The sequence below is a fragment of the Notechis scutatus genome, chromosome 4 (assembly GCF_049901735.1).
Source record: "Notechis scutatus isolate UNSWTSFEM ecotype Mainland chromosome 4, rNotScu1.2, whole genome shotgun sequence".
Taxonomy (NCBI): Eukaryota; Metazoa; Chordata; class Lepidosauria; order Squamata; family Elapidae; genus Notechis; species Notechis scutatus.
The window spans coordinates 32,594,620-32,618,580 of NC_142012.1; the positions used below are offsets into that span (position 1 = coordinate 32,594,620).

At 35.1% G+C, this 23,961-nt stretch overlaps 1 long non-coding RNA gene across 1 annotated transcript in view; it reads right to left on the bottom strand.

Moving 5' to 3' along the window:
* Positions 1 to 23,961, bottom strand: part of LOC148130694 (uncharacterized) — a 151,162-nt gene that overhangs the window by 89,479 nt on the left and 37,722 nt on the right. Inside the window, exon 2 of the long non-coding RNA XR_015749227.1 lies at positions 6,468 to 6,577. This is a non-coding gene — a long non-coding RNA (uncharacterized LOC148130694). The remainder of the gene's footprint in view (positions 1 to 6,467; positions 6,578 to 23,961) is intronic.

Here is a 23,961-nt window from a genome sequence, read left to right on the forward strand (position 1 = left end):
CAAACACAATGCCATTAAAAGAAAAACAACAAGAATAAAAATATGATTGGATTCTTTTTTTAAAGTTATTTCAGTATTCCAGTCATGAAACATTGCTGCCAGTTGAACATACCAGCAGTTATAGATAGAAATAGCAGACTTGGGAAAAGTCAGTTACATGAAAGTATCATGGCAACATGATTTTGTTGTCAGAAGTAATTAGAAGAATATTGAGATAGTTTGGCAGTCAAGTTTGCTTGTTGGTCCCCAATCATTTGAAAATAGCCTAAGGGATAGAGAGTTCATTTGCTATAACCCAAACTGAAAGATGAGCACAGGAAACTGCACAGTATCAGGCACACAGCATCTTCACTATGAAAAGTCACATCTGGCAAAAATATTGCACATTAAAACTTGAAGACAAGTCCCAGACTCAATATTTTCTTGTCCCAGAAGAGATAACAATTGCTCAGTTTCATATTTTATACAAACATTAAAAAATAAAAGAAATCCTTCATCTGGTTAGTATCTGGATTGTGATAATTTGAGAATGGGAAGAGCAATAGAGTAGATTGGAAAGTTGGAAAAAGAAAGGCATATTGGAAGAAAGGAATGGCTAGCTATATTTGTTCTGTCGCCAGGAAAACTGCATGTATGTGTTCAGGAAATCACGAGCAGTCAAGCTTAATTCAAATAAGAATTTGCCTTACTTATGGCAAAATGTAAATTGTACATCATATAAAACAGTATGGGGCATGCATAGTCTACTGGGAAGTGAGCAAAAGGTGTATTTATAAGGAAGAAATAGGAAGATTTTTTTTGGGGGGGGAGGAGGAGGATTAAAATGAAATCTGTTTGTTTTCATCTTCAGCTAAAAAATTAAAGTCTTCCTTTACCCAAACGTATCTCTTTGTGACTACAAGGACCCAATTTTATGAGCAACAATATGGAAGCTGTGTTCCATCCCCCCCCCCCCCCCCCGGATGCTTTTGCAAGCATTAAGCACCAGGATTTCCTGGTTATTTTCATGTAAATAATAATTAAGCACTACTTTGCTGAATTTTTTCTTTTTTAAAAAAATCATACAAGAATATCCATCCCTTCAGCTAAAGCCAAGTCATATTTACATTTGGAAATGCAATCACCGTATGCTCTACTTTCTCTATCCATGCTGTTTCTCTCCATTTTTAATTTTCTTCTAAAACTAGAATTTCCCTCATCACGCCCCCCCTCTTTTCCCCCACATCAATGCCTTTAATAATTTCCATCCCACTACTTCAATTTTTCCTTAGTATTTATCATCTTTCAGCTTTAACTGACATCTCTCCATATCCACTTTACACACTGTGAAGTGTTACCCTCCTTTCTGCTCAAGATCTGTTGGCACTTCTTTTATTGTTAGATTTTCTCCCCACTGCTACTCCTCTATTGTCTCCTCCTTTTCAATCTTCTTTATCTGCTGGTGCTTCTGTTAGTCTTTTCCTTTTGGGGTTAGAGGAATCTCAGGTTCATGACAGTACTCTCAAGACTTATTTCTTTCTTTCTAAATCCTTTGTTCAAATTCTATTCTGCAGTATTGCTCTTGTACCTTCAGTGAAAGCTCTTAAACTTTTTCCAATGAAGGAAAGACAGAAAAAATGCATTAAACAACAGTTTGTGTCAAGCAGAATAGTTAGTACTTAACAGAATACTATATTCCAATTTTGTGGGATTTTGAAGAATCAGTGAAAATTGGAATATTTTAGACTTATCTTAAACTGAAGGTTTTTATTATTACATTTTTTTTTTCTGATTGTCCTGAATCAGAACAACAAGGTCCTGTCAAGTGAGATCTAATGTAAATATTTTTAAAGAAAGATTTTTCTTTAATGGGCACACAAAATGCAGTTTTAAGATAAGCTTCTTAAAAGTTCCTAGATGAAGACATGCTCCAAGAAATGTTAACATTTCTTCAATGTGGCAGAAATCTGAAGACTTACTTATTATTTTTTCTAATCAGACTGATTAAAGAGCCATTCAGATGTGGTTTAACAAATGGATATAAATGAATAAGAAGGAGACAGGAAAATAAAAATTGTAGGCATAACCCAAGAAATATTAAGTATTCATAATTCTCACTGTGTATCAAATACTTTGCCTTAACTATATTTAACCATTTAATCTTCTATTTATATATAAATTATATGCACAGTGAAAGAACTTACTCCTATACTGTACAGTATACATACTAAATAAAAATCCTTGTATTATTAATTCTGTGTACATGAAGATGTGTTGGGAAACTCCTGAAGGCTAGAAGGAGGGATCAAACAGGGAATTGGCTTTGAGTACTTGGAAAGCCATGAGGCATAAGCCTGACCCTCCCCCAATACATACACACACACCAAGATCCATGAAAGTTTATCTGTTTGTCCCAGGGGAAAACAAGCCATCTGGAGAGATTCTTGTAATATAGGTAGAAGTCAATAAAGTTGCTGACTTAAGCTATTCATGAGTGGCTCTGATTGCTTCTGCCTTACAGTACAGCATAATATGCTGTATACATGTTACATTTGTGTTTTTACTGACATTAGGTAGCAGTATTCACACTTCACTTACATTTGAAATAATGTTAATTTTTCAGTTTTGGTCAATGCTAGCCATCTTTGATAATGGATTTTATATTTTTTCTTGTCTATATTGTTTAGCAATTTCAAGCTATTAATATATTCAAAATAGAATAATGATCATTAATATGGAAAATTGATGACATAGAGATATCAAAGGGAATGTATACTTTACATATGTAACATGTACCACAAATATTTTTGGTGAGGTATATTATTGTGTCTAACATCCTACAATTGATCTCTTGGTCACTGAAAAAAGTATGTAAACATATCTTAAAAAAAGAAATATTTCTTGTATATACTCTATGATGAGAAATAAGTCCACATTCTGTGTATAATTAATCATTGACAAAGAAGAAATTTATATTTGTCCTTTCATTCATGTTTTTAAAGCCCACTTCAACAAAAGCTAAAGAAGCCTACTAGAATAAGAAGAATATTTTAAAAAAATCTATAATAGCTGGGCTTTTTAATGATTAACACAATTCATCATATTTGTTCCTTCTCATTAATGTATCATAAAAATTTCTCACTGCTCCAAGCAGTGTCATACTAATTTAGTCACTAACAAAATTATCAGCAGGAAAGAAGTTTTGATCCTTCTTCCCATTTAAGGATGGCCTTGTTCATTCAACAAAGACTAGCAACTTCTGCTATACTTGTTCTTGTTTTATGAAGCCTATTGGTTTATTTTCATTTCAACTGTTTTATAAAAATAAAAGAAAACAAAAACCATATAAATAAATTAAAACATACTCATATACTGTAATTAAATATTGGGTACAACAAAGTATACTTTCACTTTTGATTTTTTTAAACTTCACCTCCACAATTTAAAGCAGCATTTAATAACGAAAGGTATTTTAAAGTTTCAGTTTTAGAAAACTGAACAAAGGAACTGTTGAATGAGGTTATAATAGTATATTGTCTTGATTAATGCTATCAAGAAAAGCCATTTTCCTGGCACAATACATTAATGTATTTAATGTAATCTACACTTGGAGATATGCCAGTTGGAGGTATTCTGAAAACATGATTAAAAACAAAAAACAATTTGCAACCAGGTATGCAACATTTGTTTTGCATGAAATATAACTAATGTGCATATTTTGTTGGCATATTTTAATGTGCATTTGCTGGCATGAAATATAACTAATGTGCATATTTTGTTCAACAGTGTCTAGTACTGTATATGGATAATATAAATGCTTCCACAAATGGACTTAGGTGGTTTTAAAGCCAGATCACCTTCATAAAACCACCATATGTGACAGATGGAGTAGTGTCACAAATGTCTAGAGTACTTGAGATTCCAAATTTGTTGTTCATATGTTCAATTATGTGCTGTCAGTTTGAAACATCCGCTGTTTTGTTTATTTGTGAATGTTGCTGTTTTCTGCAACTGCACCAGAGCTCAACAAACTGAAGATACAATTTTCTCAGTGTCAATCTTTCACTTCTACTGCCAACATTTCCTGAAAAGTACTCCATTGGCTTCATGATATTTGAATGCTGGCACCCAACCACAGCAGCTACTTTGTCTATGTTAAGGAAAGTATCAGTTTAACCAAACTGAATGTCCTTCGGGGGACATGCTAATATCTTATAATGTCAGTATAATACACATACACATGTTTGTTCTGTATGGATATCTGTGTGTATACAGTGTGCTTGTGTGTGTGCATGTGCGTGCATATTTTCTTTTCTTTTTCCTTCTACGATCCTGTAGTCCCTTATTCAGATAGAGTTGGGCTGGTTGAATGGAGCTGGGTGTTTACAGGCCGGATGTTCTTCCTGATGCCTACATCGAGTTTGCAGCAGATATTTTCTCTTTGCACCATGAGAGAATAACATCTACAACTGCCTAGGATTGAACACAACCTTCCAATAGGAGATGGTATTTTCATTGTTAGGCTATCCACTGCATATACATAGGCACCACATGCACACAGACAGATACACATATACATACAAAGATAGAGACATACACATTCATATACATATGCAATTCCCTTCTCACCTCTATGGTGGCATGTATTTTCTTCAATCTTGGTCCTCTACCAGAGGCCTGGGACTTTTAGAGCTCTCACAGTATCTTAGTTGTTCCTGGCACAGCACTTTTTCGGAAAGAGAGCTCTGACAATTATTTCTCAGATTTGTTTAGTCACAGTGTCAAGTGTTCCTACCACCACTGGTGTATTTTAGCCTTTACTTTACAAATCCTTTCTAGTTCTAGTTCTTCTTTCAGGTCCTTGTCCTTCTCTAGCTTCTTATGTTCTTTCTTCCAGATATTGCTGTCACTTGTCATTGCTACGTCTGTCACCACTGCTATCTTCTGCTCCTTGTCTATTTCTACAGTGTCTGGTAATTGGTCATTACCAATCAGTCTGCCTGGGTCTGGAACTCATGCAGAACTTAGTCCTCTTTTTCTCCCTGACCTTTCCAACTCCTGTACAGTCTCTGACTATTGACTTCAAGTGGAAACTTCCCTAGTTTGTGAGGAGCTTCCAACCTCCAATGGCAGCTTCCATATGCTCCTTTGGCCAGGTCATTATATTGTGAGCAATGACTAGTAGAGCTGACTCTAATAATTTGGTGGTACTTGAATATGACTGTCTTAAGAGCTTAGATTTAATTAGGATAAATATATTGTATCTTTACATTTGGTATCTTTAGAATGTAAAATTGTAAATGGTATAAAAACTTTTTGAGATGAATAAATATATTAGTATGACATGGAACAAAGAATGCAAACATTTTCATCACAGCTGATTGAACCCTTGAATCTTTCAAGGCCATGAAGGATGGCAAAGCTACGCGCATTGTAGCCCATTGTATATGGAAAATGAGTAAATATGAATGTTAACTATATAAATAAATCCCCTTTAAATCTTGCCATCTAAAGTTTTTAACTATGTTATATGTGAGCAGAGCTTTTATAAGAAGCTTTAAGTTCCAAAATGACATTTGACATATCATTTACTTTAACAAAAAATAACATTGATAGAAGAACAAATTAATGTCATTTGACAACAGTTATAAAAAATCAAAAGGAGGGGAAATACATGGATTTTAACCCTTTCCCTTTAAGAAAAAAAAAACCCTCCTTCAGAGACAGTAAGTCTAGGCGATCTGACAAGAATGTAATAAGGGTAGAAAAAAACAAAAGGAGATTTCTTCTAACTACCAGTTCTCCAAACTATTTAGAAAGTTAACAAGGGGTTCTATAGAACTGGTCAGAACTGGTACAATCCCACCCCTGGCTGGACAGCAATTAACTAGCCACGGACTTTGATATGTATACCATGTAATTATGCTTAATTAAAAACTTGTTTTCCCTAATAATTTCAGTTTTATACTCTCTCAATTGTTATTTTCTTCTTTCATACATTCCCCCTTTTTTTCATTATTTTATGTAGTTTCATATAAAATATCATTAATTATCTAGAGCAGAATGCATAGTGAACATTTTTTGAACATGAAAAAATTACACTGCAGAGTTTCCCAAATTGTGGGGTGTACCTCCCTTAGGGAGATGCTGACAGAGTTCAGAGGAAATTTGAAGACTCTTTTATTTATATTGCTGCAATTAATCCATCTTTCCAAAAGTTCCATTGTATTGTTTCCATTGTCCATTTCTGCTGATTTGATGTTTAGAATTTTAGGAGAGTGTATATGTTAAGCATAACTAACTTAACTCATTGTGGCAAAACATTTAGGAATACTTACTATATAAAATTGGCTCTCATTAGCACTTGGTTGGCAGACCACCAGAAGAATCAGGTGAGTAAATAGTTTGGGCCATTGAAACACTTGAAAATCACTGTTGCCAAGTTCATTAAAACACTAGAAGTTGTAGGCAATTATCTTGTTACTTACGTTGCAGTATCATTCTAGTATGAGAGCCAATTTGCTGTAGTGTCAAGAAACCTGGATACCATGAGTTCTAGTCAGCTGGGTGACCTTAATCCAGTCACCTTATCTTAGCCCTAGGAAAAAGGCAATAGCAAATCATTTCTGAAAAACCTTGCCAAGAAGACGGCAGGGACTTTTCCAGACATTTCCTAGATTGAATGAAAGGGGGAAAAAATCTAGTATTTCTATAGGATAAAAGGAAGCAAGTTTGGAAGGCAAAGGAAGCAAATTGCTTTGATAACATTAATTTCCAGTTGTTGTGGTATTATTATAAATAGAAAATATTCTAATTAATGAAATGTATTTTATAATACCTATTAATAAACTATAATATGATCATGTCCAATTCAATTCATTTATTATGTGATATTGGAATAAAATGTGTGATTTTATTCCCAAAAATGTGCTGTTTCCATTATTTCTTTCTCAGAAAAACATATATGAAGTAATTACTGCTTATAGAGAATTTCTTTTTTACTTGTTATCTTCATCCTTTAGCCTAATTAGAAGTAAGTAATTCTATTGGCACTTACATGCATAAATCTTACATTAAGATTCTTGTAACCTATTTGGTGTTTCAAACTAAAAGTTTTATTGCACTCTTATAATTAGCCAGTCTAGTAAGATCTACCTTCTCAATATTTGTGGTTTGTAAATCAGAAGGACTTCTTTTTTTCCCTTAGCATAGCTTTTTTAATGTATTTTTGCCAAGCATGTAGATTGTATTAGAGAAGTAATGCCTTTGAAAGATATTTTTGCATTTATAAATCATATACTGCATCAGAATCTGTCAAGACAAATATTCAAGATGGGATATTCTTTCTAACTTGCTCTTCAACATCGAAATAATTCATACAACGGTGTCAAAAAGGAATTGATTCAGCAAATAGCATGGAAATTTAGGGATGCAGATAGACCAGTAAGTACATCCTTCTCATTCCACCTGCAGCTTCTGAGTGCAGTGGGAAACAATATTTTTATTTATATTGAAGTTACACAATTTGCAGTCTAGGAATATAAATATATCCATTAGCAAAAGTTGAAAATTTACTATATTTTCCCCAGTCTTTTGGTCTGAAAAGAAATAGGGTCTTATGAATCTATAAATATGGCCACAGGGTTAATCTATATTTTTTTAAAACAAATAAACAAATGAACATGAACTACAGGTGAAACTCGAAAAATTAGAATATCATGCAAAAGTTCATTTATTTCAGTAATGCAACTTAAAAGATGAAACTAATATATGAGATAGACTGATTACATACAAAGCAAGATAGTTCAAGCCATGATTTGGCATAATTGTGAGGATTATGGCTTACAGCTCATGAAAACCCCAAATCCACACTCTCAGAAAATTAGAATATTACATGCAATCAATAAAACAAGGATTGTACATAGAACAATATCGGACCTCTGAAAAGTATAAGCATGCATATGTACTCAGTACTTGGTTTGGGCCCCTTTTGCAGCAATTACTGCCTCAATGTGGCATGGCATGGAAGCTATCAGCCTGTGGCACTGCTGAGGTGTTATGGAAGACCAGGATGCTTCAATAGTGGCCTTCAGCTCTTCTGCGTTGTTCGGTCTCATGTCTCTCATCTTTCTCTTGGCAATGCCCCAATGCCCCTATGGGGTTCAGGTCAGGTGAGTTTGCTGGCCAATCAAACACAGTAATCCCACGGTCATTGAACCAGGTTTTGCTGCTTTTGGCAGTGTGGGCAGGTGCCAAGTCCTGCTGAAAAATGAAGTCAGCATCCCCATAAAGCTTGTCTGTGGAAGGAAGCATGAAGTGCTCCAAAATCTCCTGGTAGACGGCTGCGTTGACCCTGGACTTAATGAAGCACAGCAGATGACATGGCTCCCCAAATCAATACAGACTGTGAAAACTTCATACTGGACTTCAAGCATCTTGCAGTGTGTGTCTCTCCATTCTTCCTCCAGACTCTGGGTCCTTGGTTTCCTAATGAGATGCAAAAGTTGCTCTCATCAGAAAAGACGACTTTGGGCCACTGAGCAACAGAAAAACAGTTCTGTTTTTCTTTAGCCCAGGTAAGACGCTTCTGATGTTGTTTGTTGTTTGTTGTTCAGGAACGGCTTGACAAGAGGAATACAACATTTGAAGCCCATGTCCAGGATCCATCTGTGTGTGGTGGCTTTTGATGCACTGACTCCAGCCTCAGTCCACTCCTTGTGAAAGTCCCCAACACTTTTGAATGGCCTTTTCCTGACAATCCTCTCCAGGTTGTGGTCATCCCTGCTGCTTGTGCACCTTTTTCTTCCACACTTTTTCCTTCCACATAACTTTCTATTAATGTGCTTTGATACATCACTTTGGGAACATCCACTTCTTTTGCAATTACTGTGTGAGGCTTTCCCTCTTTATGGAGGGTGTCAATGATGGTTTTCTGAACATTTGTCAGGTCAGCAGTCTTTCCCATGATTGTGATACCCACTGAACCAGACTGAGAGACCATTTAAAGGCCCAGGAATCCTTTGCAGGTATTATGGCTTAATTAGCTGATTAGAGTGGGACACTTTGAGCCTAGAATATTGAACCTTTTCACAATATTCTAATTTTCTGAGATTGTGGGTTTGGGGTTTTCATGAGCTGTAAACTATAATCACCACAATTATGACAAATCATGGCTTGAACTATCTTGCTTTGCAGGTAATGAGCCTATCCCATATATTAGGTTCACCGTTTAAGTTCCATTACTGAAATGAATGAACTTTTGCACGATATTCTAATTTTTCGAGTTTCACCTGTATTCAGATTTTGCTTAAAAAGCTGTACTAGTCTTCAATTTTTTTGTACAAAATGTCAAGAGATTTTGTCAATGGAGCAGCTCCGGGCAGGGGTGGGCATGGCTTGGTGGCCGTGGCAGGGGAAGGATGCTGTAAAATCTCCAGTCAGAGGGGGTATTTGCTGGTTCTCTGAACTGCTAAAAATTTCTGCTACCGGTTCTCCAGAACTGGTCAGAACCTGCTGAATACCACCTCTGGTTCCGGGCTATCAAGGGATTGAATATTGCTCATTATTTTTTCCAAAAGATTTGTATACAAATAGCTTCATTTGTGCAGTCATGGCCAAACATAAATCTTCATTTAAAATTGAAAATATCTTAACTTTTATTTAGACTTTTGAACTGATTTAACTGAACTCCTTATTGAGCAACTGAAAAAAAAAATCTAGAAGATATGCAGAAAACATATAAATGTTATGTTACATAATGCAAAAAAAAAAAAATCCCTACCTTTTGTTGATAAAAATGAGAGTGAGATGAATAAAATATTCAATGTGTGGTGTTTATTGAAATTCTTTCAATTTATTGAAACTGTTGTATTCATGGGTTAACTAAAATGTTAGGGCAAACACTTATTAAAAATAAATGACACTAAAATAAGTTTCATCATTTACAGTGCTGCTATCCAATGCCTACTGTATAAGCATAAATAAAACACTTGTAAAGTCAATTAGCTTATTTGCAAATACACATATAGGATAGCAGACTTAAAAAGTAGATTTTTAAGCATATATTCACATACTCTATATGTTTAAAGCTATCTTTTCTTTTTGTCTCACTATAACTGTTCTTCTAAGATAATTTCTTTTCCAATTTTTTCAAGATATTTTCTGGTGCACTCCCACCTATTTTCCCACCTATCCTGTGACAATGCCATTAACATTATCAGCCCCTGGAATAGGTGATAGGTGGACAAAAAATTCCAGATTCGGTTTAAACATCTGACTATGTGACCAACCATCCTCCTCCATGTCCTCATCATCATAATGTGCCACCTGACCTGCAACAACTCTTGGTTGTAAACTTCCATTGAATAATATGTAACATATTTAATGACAATAATAACTTAGAGAAAACAAAGCATAATTATAGAAATGATGTAATGAAAGATAAGACTGGCCCCAACCTTGATGGTCTTTCAAAAGACCCTGAAGACAAAGTTTTTCCAGTTGGCCAAGGGATTTCAGGGTAATACAAAATTCATCAAGGGAATTATCTCACTGTTGTTGCCAGATAAATGGGTGTTTATTGGCATTTTTTCAAGACACAACTGGACTTCCTTGTTTTTCTTTGAAGATGTTTCGCTCCTCATCCAAGAAGCTTCTTTAGCTCTGACCTGTTTGGATGAGAGGTGAAATGTCTTCAAAGTAAAACCAGGAAGTTGCCTTTTTAAAAAATCACCTTTGGGACAACCATCATCTGGATGACTGAGAATCTCCAGGGAGTGTATATTGTGTTTTGTATTTGGAGTGTTTTCTTCTCTAAGCTGCTTGGAGTCACCTTGTCTGAGTTGGGTATCTATATACATTTTTGTAACAATAAATAAATTTGTTTTATTAATTAACATGCAAAAGAATTTCATATTGTAGAACACTAGTTAGTAAAATTATTTAAGATTAAACCTAAATCATTATGACACCCAGATTTTTTCAACCAAGTGGCTTATAAACTTTTAGATAAATGAAATCTAATAGTCTCACAGCAAATTATAATAAAGCAAATACAAATATGATATTGGGGTGTTTGATCCTCAGGTGTTAGAAGTTCAGAATTCATTCCAGTTTGATGCTAATAATGTACTTTATAGTGACTATTTTTGAATTTCTCTGCATATATTTATTAGAGATTCCTTTTATTACCAAGAATTTGAAATTAATCTTGTTAGCATAGTTTTATATCAGACAACAGCTATCGTACATAAAAAATATATAAATAAGAATAGGAAGTTATATCATTTACTGATCTTGAATTTTGAAATGGATGCACAAAATTCACAAAAGCATTGTTTTTTTTAACCTTTCACATTAAACCATAAACCATAAATAAACCATTAAAGGATAAATAAAACCAATAGTCTATATTATGTCTTATGCTAACATGACATAAATTCAGTAATAGAGTATGCCAATTCAAGGAACCCATTGTCTTATGTTCCTTTGTTCTTTTGTTTTTTGTTGGATTTATATTCTATATTCAAGAGATCTTACACTGCTTTGTTCATATAAATATCTTCCTTTTTATACACTATTTTTTCTTTTTTGTTGTTGTTATTCTGAAGATATGTTGGTGTTTTGTTTCATTTTTTTTGTTTTACTATTTTGTATTTTATTTATTATGATAAAACAAGAAATTTAAATTAAAAAAAAAATAGATCAGAGAAACTTCTGTGGGGATATTCTTTTTTTTCCCCACAGCAATGAATTTCAATGTCTAAGGTCTTAAGACCTGGTCTCCCTAATCATCCTTCAACAACTTAATCAATATGCCATATAGATTGCTTTCTAGTAAGTCTGTTCTTCCTCTGTAGATATAGAAATGGACATTCATGTGAGTGAAAAGCTCAGAACAATGGCATAGGAGTAAAATTACCCATGCAAACAACTTAATTCAGATAAGATAGTAGGAAGGGAATTTTTTTTTAAAAAAAAGGAGGAATGTTTGAAATAAGAAGATGGCTTTATAACTATGAAATATTAACTTTTTATATTCCAATATAAGAAGAGTAGAAATGATTGTTCTAGTTGTACAGTCCTCATTAGGAAGGATAAGTTGGATTCAAGCTTTAAATCAAGAAGGAGAAGGAGAAGGAAAAAAGGAAGAAGAAAAGTTCTGTGTTGCAGATGATAAAAATTCATATTATAGTTCCAAAGATAGAGGGAAAAACCAATTTATTGTGATGCGAGTCATGAACTGACTGCTTTAATTTTTAACCTTAATAAAGAATAACAGAGAAATGAAAGTGTGTGTTTCATAATAAATGCTTTTGACTGAAAGAAAAATGTTCAATATAAGTATTCATCTATCACATTTTGTCACAGTGCAGACTTATATTATATTTTTTTCAATAATATGAAATGTTGATTTTGTCAGCACTTTTAGTATAAAACAGTTTCCTTAGGAAGTCAGCATTATAGTAAAGTATACATTTTGGTAATAAAGTCTTTAAATGTCTCTAAATATAATAAAAATATGTGAACTGGTGTTGGATTTTTAACATTTCTTTTTTCTTTTTGTAATTCTCAATTATTTCCAAAATTGTCCATGTTTAAAATAGTTACACTGGTTCTCAGAAAAATATATATTGCTTTATAGTTTGGAATTGTTTTCCTTTTTCTTATAAACATCAATAGACTTCTTGATCACCTCAGCATTTCTTTTTTGTCTTGTTTTCATGTAGCTAGCTGACAATCAATATATTGTGTATTTAATAAAGATTGAACATGGAAAACAGATAATCTTTCAGCTTTATTTCTGTCATTGGTACTATGGGGAAAAAACTTCAAAACAACTAAATCTTATTATTAAGATAAATGGTATATTCATAACATTTTCTAAAAATAGACTAGGACTTTTTGTCCTAAAGCAATATTTCAAAAGCAATGTTCTCAATATATATGTAAGATAGTGTGGAAGACATTTTTGAAGACTGTTTAGCAGACATTGTAACATTTTATATGATATGGTATTAAATAATAATTTTATAATTGATAAAAACAAATAATAGTTATTTGATTAATTTAAATGTTCTGGTAATATACTAAAATGCATGAAAATAGAGTTTCTCTACAATGAATAGATCAGTCTCCTGAAGACTGAAACTTGTAGGACTTATGACACAGGAGTCAAAATAATTCAAGCGATCATTCATATACTTGAGTGGACAGAAAATATACCATTTTCTGTTCCACCGAAGAAACAAAATATGTTAAACCAGTCCTGATCTGATTACCTTTTTTCCAGTATAAGAAAAGAAGCACTTCTTCCCCCCCAAAAAAGTGGGTGGAAATGTCTGTGCATCTTATACAGTGAATGTTGCCGGAGTCCAGCCACTCATCAGCCTCCATCCTTCAGTCTATGTCTCCCAGCAATTTTCCTTCTTGCAGCAAACAACAAACAACCTGATCAGCTTCAGCACAGACTGAAGCAGCTGATTGTCAGTTGGATTGGCCTCCCGATGATCAGCTGCTTCAGGCTTCAGGGATCACCATTGCTTATTGCCGTATCCATAATCCCATTTTTGACCTTCATGTGCCTCTTTTTTGGCCTCTGTGCACTCCATTTTTGGCTCATTCTGAACCCTGCTATCTGCTGTCATTCCGCTGTCTGCCGTCATATTATACACCAAATTTTAAGACTTGCTATTTGTTTATGGCGTTGAATTTTTCTGCCAATATTTCGAATGCAATGGGGAACAATAGGAGAGAGAGCAGAAATGCCCAGCTTGTTCTTTTATTGATATGAAAATTCTGCAGAATGTGTTCCTTTAATCATAGTCATAGTCTTTTTGCTACTGATCTATATGACTATGGTTTCTGAATTGTTTCCTTCTTTATTTTTTTAAATTTATATTTATTGCTTTAAAATAATGACAAAACAGGAGAAAAAGTAAAGCAAATCACAAAAAAATGCATGCATTTCCAAGAAAAGGAAAAATAGGTGATGTTTTATAAAAAATAAAAAAAGGAAAAAAGGAAACAATAACTTTAATAGTAAATATTTACAATTTTATATATGCTTACCTTATACAAATATTATTCAAGTGTGTATAAATTCCTAATACATTTATAGAACTATTGTGTTTTAATGTATTGTATTATTTATAATTAAGTCTCATATTTCACTATATGTTTTAACCATATTTTCACCTTTCTTTTAACTCCCAGGAAATTATATTTTATAATTGTTTTTATTTCCATATGTTTTATGATGTTGTAAACTGCTCAGTGTCATCTCACATCATGAAATGAGTGTCATATAAATTTAATAAATAAATATTATAATGATATAATTTAATAATAAGATCATATTAGTTACTTTTCCAGTTGTTGCAAACTAGAGAAGTATTTCAAGGGCTGTTGAGCTAAAGCTGTCCAAAGATGTTTCAGTGGTGCATTGTTACTTTCCCACTTGAAGTGGTACCTATTTATCTACTCACATTTCCATGCTTTTGAACTACTAGGTTTGCAGGAGCTAGGAAGAGGAAGAGAGTTCACCCATCATGTGATGCTCTGGTTTCAAACTGAGTCATCGCATTGCCCAACATTATATTATATGATACACTATATTAAAAAATCTATGTAGCCTAAATATAGACATTTTCAATTTTCTTTTTTATTTTGCTAGTTTTATCAAAAAACATTTGGAATTAGATTTTCTGTAAGGTTTTCACTTTTTAGCTAAACACACTGATTCTAGTTTTTAATAATTAAAATATTACATGTAAAGTATTCATTTGTATAAGTTAATATTTATACAATATATTACCATTTACTTAATTTTGATGACTAACATAAAATTATCATGTACAACAAACTAAAAATGCAAATTTTTCAGTTAACTAAAGACTGTTTTTTGAAGTAGCTGTTAACTATATAATGAACTTATATAATATTAAGCAGCTATCAATATAAAACAAATTTAGAGAATATTTGAAGTTAACATGCTTGGACAATGAAATATTATAGCAAAAATTGAAATGAATGTGCAGATTCCTTACATGCACATCAATAATAATATTAGATGTATTCCAATTAATGATGTAACAGCTGCCATCTTTTCCCTCTACATATATCAACTGGATTTTGAAGTTCAAACTATTTCTACAAATAGAAGGGTAATAATTTGTACTATTACATGCAGCACTAGCTGAAATAATTAAATCATTATTGTGAGAAGTCCCAATATTTCATTATACATATTTGGAGTAATTAAATCTGAGACCTCGGTTAGAGTCCTTTCATTTTATTGTACCTTGTATTCCTCTTTTTAAAAAAAAGTAAAATAAAAGCTTTCCCTAAGAGCTGTTTTCATTAATTATATGTTTGATATTCAAAAATACTGCCTGACACTTATAATTTTCTTTAAATTTTTATTATTGCTATTATGTCAGAATAAATTAGTTTTCTAATCTAATGAAAGATTACCACAGAAGTACTTGGCATTTACAAAAATGTTTCAGGAATATGAATTTTGAAAGGTTAGATTATGGCTTATGGGCAGTGAATTTGGGTGACTCAAGAATAAAACATAAAAGCCATAGCTTTCAAGGTCAAATGAATTAAAATATGGTTTTCAGACAACTTTAAGAGATAGATGTTATAAGCAGTGCTTTGTGGATTTTTTTTTTAAGCCTACAAGCATTAATATAGCATGTAAATCTCTGGATATCTGATATATGAAATAAAATTGAATGCTGCAATAGATTGAATAATTATTTTTATAGGATTTTTTTAGTGACTGTCCAGAGAATGCTGTAAAGCATTGTATGATAGTACATAAATCTAAATGCTATTGCTACCTTCAATATAGTTTTGATTCACCCTGCTTAGTTCATGCCAAGAATGAGATTACCAAGTGTCTTACAGATTGTCAGGATTCTGGCAGTTACTTCAATTAAATCATGAGCATCGAGATACACTTCCAAAACTAAAAAAGATGTATTTGAAGTTAACATTCTATGTCCGGCAGTTACCTGGGTGCATCAACTCTGAGATACATAATTCACTGTCACCCTTGACCCTGCTTTCTCCTCACCACCCACTCTGGGTGTATCATCCAACAAAAAACGTCCATAACCAAGAGTCATCAATCATGGTCTCCAATTAGATTTTTTCACAGCAGAAGCTTCAGTCATCTAATCAGTCTTTGAAGATAATATGAATGGAATGTACTTTCGATTCCACACTGCTGTCAGCTCTTTGAAACTTCCCCCCTTCTTTCTGTTGTCAAGTATAAAACATGTATACAAAATTTTCTATGAGTTGACATTTGGCTCCCCTCACTTCTTGAAGGTGAACTGTACAACACACACAAAATGAAATTGATTGCAGATGTGGAAGCTTATATTCACGACCTCCCCCCCAGGCTTGGTTGGATTTTCTGCATAAAACCTTGCTACAAGGTGATCGGCTTGGAATTCCTACTCTTTACCCATTATGCCTCTGATAAGGGGCAGCCCTTCCACTTGATTAAATATTGGAGTTGTCTCCTTTGCCACCTCGAATCGAGGATTCACTGTACCTCTTATGACCATGGGATCTGGGGCCTCAGCATTGATCCAACCATGGGTTTTAATAGGCTACTATGGAATACCAAGTGTATTTTTCCTAACAGTCGGGGAAACTTCAATTGCACTGTGACTAGATTGATGATCTTTAATATGGGGAATGGTCCCATGAACTTTGGCTCCAATTTCTTGCTAGGGAGTCTTAACCTCAGATATTTGGTGGAGAAATAGACCTTCTCCCCAAATTAGAATGGTTGTTGTGGGGCTCGGTGTTTGTCTGCCTGTCTCTTATAGGTCTGTGCTGCTTTTGATAGTGCTTTTTTGACATTCTCCCAAGTTCCTTTCAGCGTTGACATCTAATCAGTCAGGCTGACTGAGGAGGGTGGGTCCCTTGGATACTCAGGCATTGGGATAAACTGCATGCTGCTCACTACCCTGAAGGGGTTTGTCCCGTGCTACTGTGAACAGTATTATTGTATGCAACCTCTGTGAAAGTCAGGAGGACTGCCCAATTGGACTGCTGATAATTCATGTAGCACCTCAGATACTGCTCTGCCATGGTGTTCAATCTTTCTGCCCCCCCCCCATTGGTGCTTGGATGAAAGGCCGAGCTAAGATGACCCAATAGACTGCAGGAACTCCCTCCAAAATTTGGCTGTGAATTGGACCTCTCTGTATGAGATAATTCTCTGTGGTACTCCATGCAGGCAGTAGATGTGCTTCAGGAACAGCTTGGCTAACTGGCAGGCTGAGGGTAGTCTGTTGCAAGGTATGAAATGTGCCTGTTTGGAAAATAAGTCTGTTACAGTCCAGATCACCGGCAACCGCATTTTGAAGTCCATTACAATCTCTTCCCATGGCCTCGCTGGCTCTGCTACCATTTGTAGCAGTCCAGGAGATTATCCTGGTCATTTTTTCATTGCGACACAGATAGTGCAACTTTTCACATAACTGTCCACATCTTTCTTTATGCCAGGCTATCAGAACTGCCTCAAAGCCAAGTGTAAAGTCTTTAAGAACCTAAAGTGGCCTGCTGGTTTGGTGTCGTGGCTCCTCTGAAGAACTAGAGTGCGTAAGGATTCCAGGATGTAGAGTTTTGTCTCCTTCCATGCCAGGTCATCTCTTTTTGTCAAGGTGTGTTAATTGTTCTGGAACCGGGGGGTCTGCTAGCAGTTTGGTTTTGAGTTTCATAGTTAGGTTGTCTGCGGGTTGGCCTTGCCGATCACGGCGTTGTCATCTGGTGGTTACTTGAGCAGCTATTTGGGCTGTGGAGATGATGGCGTTTATGACCTCCTCCCTTTCACATTTGTACTGGGGAATCCAGTAGAGGGTGCCAGCCAGAAAGTTCCTTCCCCCTCTGGATGTGTTTTAGCACAAAGTTGAATTGGTTGAAGTATTGACCCCATTGGACCTGTTTAGGTAATAGTTTTCATAGGGTCCTAAGAGCTTCCAGGTTTTTATGGTCAGTTCAGACTTTGAATGGTCTCTGCCCCTCTTCCAGCAGGTGGTGCCAGGTTTGCAGTGCCAATCTCACTATGAAAGCCTCTTTTTCCCATGCAGCCTATCGTCTCTCTGTGTCCGTGAGCTTGTGGAAGGTGTAGGGGCCGGGCTGTAGGTTTCCTTGGTAATTTCGTTGGAGTAACACTGCTCCCACTGCCACATCACTGGCATCTGCTTGAATGACAAAGGGTTGTTCGTGGTGAGGATGCTTCAGTACTTGTTCTTTTGCAAACAGTTCTTTCAGTGTTTCAAATGCTTTTTGGCAGGTTAGGTCCCACTGTAGGGGTTGCCTCAGGTGGGGTTTCATCCCTGTCTTTAAGAGGTTCATCATGGGTTTGGCAAACCTCATGAAGGAAGGGGTGAATTGTCGGTAGAATTTTGCAAATCTTGGTGATTAATTAAGAGAGTTGGCTATCTGTCAGGATTCTGGCAGTTATTCCAATTAAGTCATGAGACTTGAGCCACACTCCCAAAACTAAAAAAGATTTATTTGAAGTTAACGTTCTACATCCAGCATTTACCTGGGTGCAGCCAACTCTGAGATATGTAATTCACTGTCACCCTTGAGCCTGCTTCCTCCCCCCGGGTATATCACCCAATGCAAAATGTCCATAACCAAGAGTCATCAATCATGCTCTCCAATTAGATTTTTTTGCGGCAGAAGCTTCAGTCATCTAATCAGTCTTTGAAGATAATATGAATGGAATGTACTTTCGATTCCACACTGCTGTCTGCTTTTTGAAACTCCCCCTCTTCTTTCTGTTGTCAAGTATAAAACGTGTATACAAAATGTTCTATGAGTTGACACAGGTTAGATAACAAATGTGCAATTTTGTATTACTCACCTTTGCTCTCACTTTTTTTAAAAAATATTTCCAATCAATACATATGAATGAATGAATGAATGAATGAATGAATGAATGAATGAATGAATGAATTCTTTATTGGCCAAGTGTGATTAAACACACAAGGAATTTGTCTTGATGCATGGGATCTCAGTGTACATAAAAAGAAAATATACATTCATCAAGAATCATAAGGTACAATACTGAATGATAGTCAATCATATAGGCAATCAAATCATACTAGGAAACAGTCAATATAAATTGTAAGGATACAAGCAACAATATTGCAGTCACACAGCCACAAGTGGGAGGAGATGGGTGATAAGAACAATGAGAAGATTAATAGTAATAGTAATGCAGACTTAGTAAATAGTGAATGGTAAATTGAATTGTTGATATCTTCTTTAATCTCACACCATTATACACAAGGATGAAAATATTTAATATCTAAAACTGTTTCGATACCATTTTTATAAAGTGATAAGTCTATTATTTAAAAACAGTGTACTGGATGTATTTGCCCAAAGAAATTTGTTTAAATTAAAATAAAAAAAATTGCCCCTGGATGGGCACATAATAAAAAACAAATGCAAACAATTTCTGATCTGTTACAGTGCCATGCCTTACACTTACAAGGTTATGGTTCCAGCAGATGGCACAAGCAACCAGAGAAGGCTGATTTCTCAATATGCATATAATAAGTGCTTCTGTCCTTGCTCCAAGGAAATTATACAAGTTTTCACTCATTATTTATTGTACTATCCAGTTCTGCTTCAGCATGTAGAAAATTTCTGGAGTCCCTCTTGATACAGAAATCATTTTGGCCTGTTTCATTTAAAATTAAATACTGTATCTAATGAATTTATTCAAGGAGACAATGCTATGGAAATTAGCAAGCTTTGCACAGGCTGCTGCTAAAGAGACAGAATATTTTATCAAAAGTTCCTAATGTTTTCTAATATTTTACTTACTGTAATAACACCATTTAAGTCTTTACTGATTTTTGTATTAATGTGTTTTATTAATGCTTGGCCACAGAAATAGTGTGTAGATGATTCTGTTGAGACAGAGATAGGCTGAGATTCACAGATTCCTGTTATTTAGTATTCACTGATAAACTCAACTAAATCAGGGCCACCTCTTCCAAGCTTATTTTCAAGAAGGAGGGAATGAGAATACTGTTAATACCAGCAAAGGAAAAACATAACAAAGATACAAGAGGGGTATGTGTTTAGTTCTGTTAAGAAGGAGTATCAGAATGTGGCATAAAAATCTGGTAGCAAAGAATGTTTTTGTTGACTGTAGATTTGTTAGCCCTATATTAAACATCCAATTCTATTGCTCATTTAAGTATTCAGTATTTGCTTTCATGTATTCCCCTGCGGCTTTGCTCCGCATTAGGAAGGCTTCTCACTGGGTGGTCGAATGCATCAAGAAAGACACCAGGCTGGTTCTAACTCGGGTGAGCTGCCCCGAGCACGAGCTCGGGAAGCTCTTTTATTAAAAACACACAGTGATACGTCACAAGCAGTGAACTCTATCCAATCATTATGTTACATGAGTAGAAATATTAGTGGACACATAGTAGCATCAAATCACAGTGTTATATGGTCAGTTTAGGGGGTACAAAGTAGCAAATCATCGCCTGCAGTCCAGTTAGTAGCCCATGGTGACGTGTTGTTGATTGATGTTCTTTGTTCCTGGTACACGCTTTCAGCCTACGTGAGGCCTTGAGGCCTTGAGGCCTGGTATGTACCGAAACTGTTGAAGCTGATTTATTACTGCATCTCCTCTGTTTTAGTTTTATACGAAGGAAATTCTTCTGGCTCTTCGTCACTGCCCATGCAAAAACTTGTGTGAGCGCACGCATCAGGGTCTTCTGAGGGTATGACTTTGTACAGAGGTTCCTTTTCCCAGAGGGCATTAACCTGTGCAATAGCGCGCTTTTCAGCTAGTAAGGAGAGACTATTGGAGATAGTGCGAATAAAAATTGGTAACACACACGGAAGAATAACGCATCCTGCAGCAATCATACCTATGAGAGCTACTATAGCCTGTAATCCTGGTAGTTTTGGGAACCAGGAACTAAAAATATTTTTAAGATTAATACCTTGGCATACTTGATCAGGATTATAGGTTAATTGTCGCATCTCAGTTGTTAATTTTGCTTCTACTTTGCCAACTTTATCAATTTGAAGACAACAATTTGTAAGATTAAACTTACCACACACCCCTCCTTCTTTGGCTAATATGTAATCTAAAGCTAAGCGATTTTGGTAGACAGCTGTGCGTAATTTGTCTGTAGCAGTCGCTAGAGTGTTTAAAGCCTTATCTATTCGTTGGCCTGCTAAATCTAAAACAGCTTGTAAACGAATGATTCTATTAATCATATATATGGAGGTTCTATACCCATAGGACCCGTCTTGGGCCCAAGTAGCCACGCCATTGGTGCAGACGATTCTTTCTTTCTTTCTTTCTTTTTTTAAAAAAACAAGTTTTATTTTCAAGACAAACAATACATAGATACACATAAAACAAAACATAAAAGCATAAAAATCTCTTATCTGAAAGTTGCTTAGTCCCGGTTAAAATTCTTGGTACAGACACAAATTCAAATTCATATTCATTTTACATACCATTTCATATCTTATTAACATTTTCTATTTTCTATATGTCTTCCTCTCCTTTAAATTTTCTCAATTTTATTTTATTTTATTTATCTCCTCTCAATTCATATCATAATATTTATTATTCTTTATCTGTTTTATTCCAGCCAGCCCTTTATTTTCCTTCTTTAAAAAAAAAAAAAAACTTCTCCTGCACACTATATGAAGTATGATGCCTTTATCTCTTTCCCCTACATTTATAATACTTAATATAAAACACATAACATATATTGGGATTCTGTCTGGTACATTCTAAAATTATACTATATTATCAAAAGTAATACAAATCTATTCATTAGTATTAATATTCATTCATATCTTAAACATTTAAATCATTACTTTTCAATTAAATCACATACTTTTATGGGAGCCCTATTTTCCATAGTTATATATTATATCCTCATCATATATTATAACTCATTATTTCATTAAAAAGTACCTCCTTCTTCTACTTCAATTCTCATTTCACAAAAATTTCGCTAGTATACCATATTCTAATCATTAATATTAACAATCATTTATATCTTAAACATTTTATCCATTTCAATTAAATATCATGCCTTTGTGGGAACACTTATGCTTTTCAAAGATTATTACCCCCCCACACACACACATCACAATCTTGAATTATGTTTCACAGTACTCCCTTTTCTTAACCAAAAATTTCACTAATTTATGTTAAATATTTTATCACATTTTAGGTTACATATTATTTCTAATTTTCTATGTTTACTTCTAAATACAAATATAAAAATGCAGTCTTATGTACCTTTCTAGAATCCCTTTAACCATAAAGCTTATCCATTATCTCTAAAAAAAATTGCTTCTTAACATCTTGCTCCCCACCATTAGGACTTCTCATCCCTTCCTTTCTTTCTTGTTTCTTCTTCTCCTTATCCTCTTTAACCCCTTGTCTCTCCACCTCCCTTTTATTCTGCTTTCCCCTTTCTGTTGTTTCTTAACATAATATCCCCTTTTCACCTTATTCTTCTCTTTTTGGGCTATTTTTCCAGATCTTAAAGACCTTTTTCCTTTTTCTCTTGCTTTTTCTCTTCTCCAGTCGAAGTAATTTGTTCATCAAAGATGGCTTCTCCTTCTTCTTTGTCCCCATCTTCCTCATTCTGCTTCACATAAATATAAACCGCCATTTCCAAGTATTGAAAAATAGTGTCAAGACCATCTTCCCCTCCTTGTTTTTCTCTTTCAAATTTTTGATATATAAGTTCCAGTTCATCCATAGATGATGCCATTGTGTAGAGAAAAAGTTTTTCCAAACAGCCACCCAAATGATTTAATCAGAAGTAATTTCCAAAGGTTCCAAAGTCACCAAACAATCCAAACAGACTATTTCTTTTAGATACCTTCTTCTTCTTCACTTTCTCTTTCTGGGGTTAAAGTAATCACAAATCCTTTTCAAATATATTTTTGGAAGTTTTTAAACTGTTTATAATTCTAGGCAATCTTCTCCTTATTTTCAAATTTTTGCTCTAATTCTTTTTTCACTCTCCCTTCCCACTCACAGCCAAAAAGGTTTTTTTTTTTTTTCCGCTGTCACTTTAGGAAGGAGAGTAGAACAAAGAAAAACTTTCCCTTTAGAATATTCACAGCTTAAAACTCTCACAGGGAACAATATATACTTAGCAGCCTTCAAGGTTCCAGGTCACTTTCTCCCATCTTGTCCCGGTTAGAAGCAACTTTCACTTTCTTTCAGCTTCCTCCTCCTGCACCTGCTTGTCCGGCTGCAGCTTTTCTCGTGGCAGCCATTGCTGACTGCCGTTCCTCCGCCTCGGGAAAAGGGGGTTTAGCCGTCTGGGGAGGGGGTTTGCGACACCCCCAAACCCCTTGCCGGATCCCCTGTCTTCAGCTGCCTCTGCGGGCAGCTATATCCCCAGATCCAAATGGATCGGGAACTCTTGACGGTGAACGCAGCAGGATCGCGCGGTCGCGAATCCTGCCGCCGCTGAAAGGTTGCAAACCGGAAGTGGGTGCAGACGATTCTTTCTGATGTCCAGGTATCCCCTGTATATTCCGATTGACAGGGGAAGCCTGCAAAGGCATTATCGGTGTCTCTTTTCTTGCGGGATAATGTAACATACACAGGGATGCCTAATTCTTGCTTAATGGAGATCGGTAGGAGGAAAAAGGAAGGTCTTATCCACCCCAATACACATGATGCTTGCCAATCTGCTGGAAGGGATGGATAGGCTAGGTTACCACAAATCCAATACATATTATTTGGGGCTGTCCAGTCTTGGGAAGATGTTGTGTCATTGATATAAGGGAGGAGGGAGGTGTTGAATTTGGCAGGTGTGGTGGTAGCATTGTCAGGTGCTGTCCAAGTCTGGTAGGAATTATCCCATGTACTACAAAGGAGGTGTCCTACTGGAGTGGACCCATTTCGGGAAAAGCAGTTTC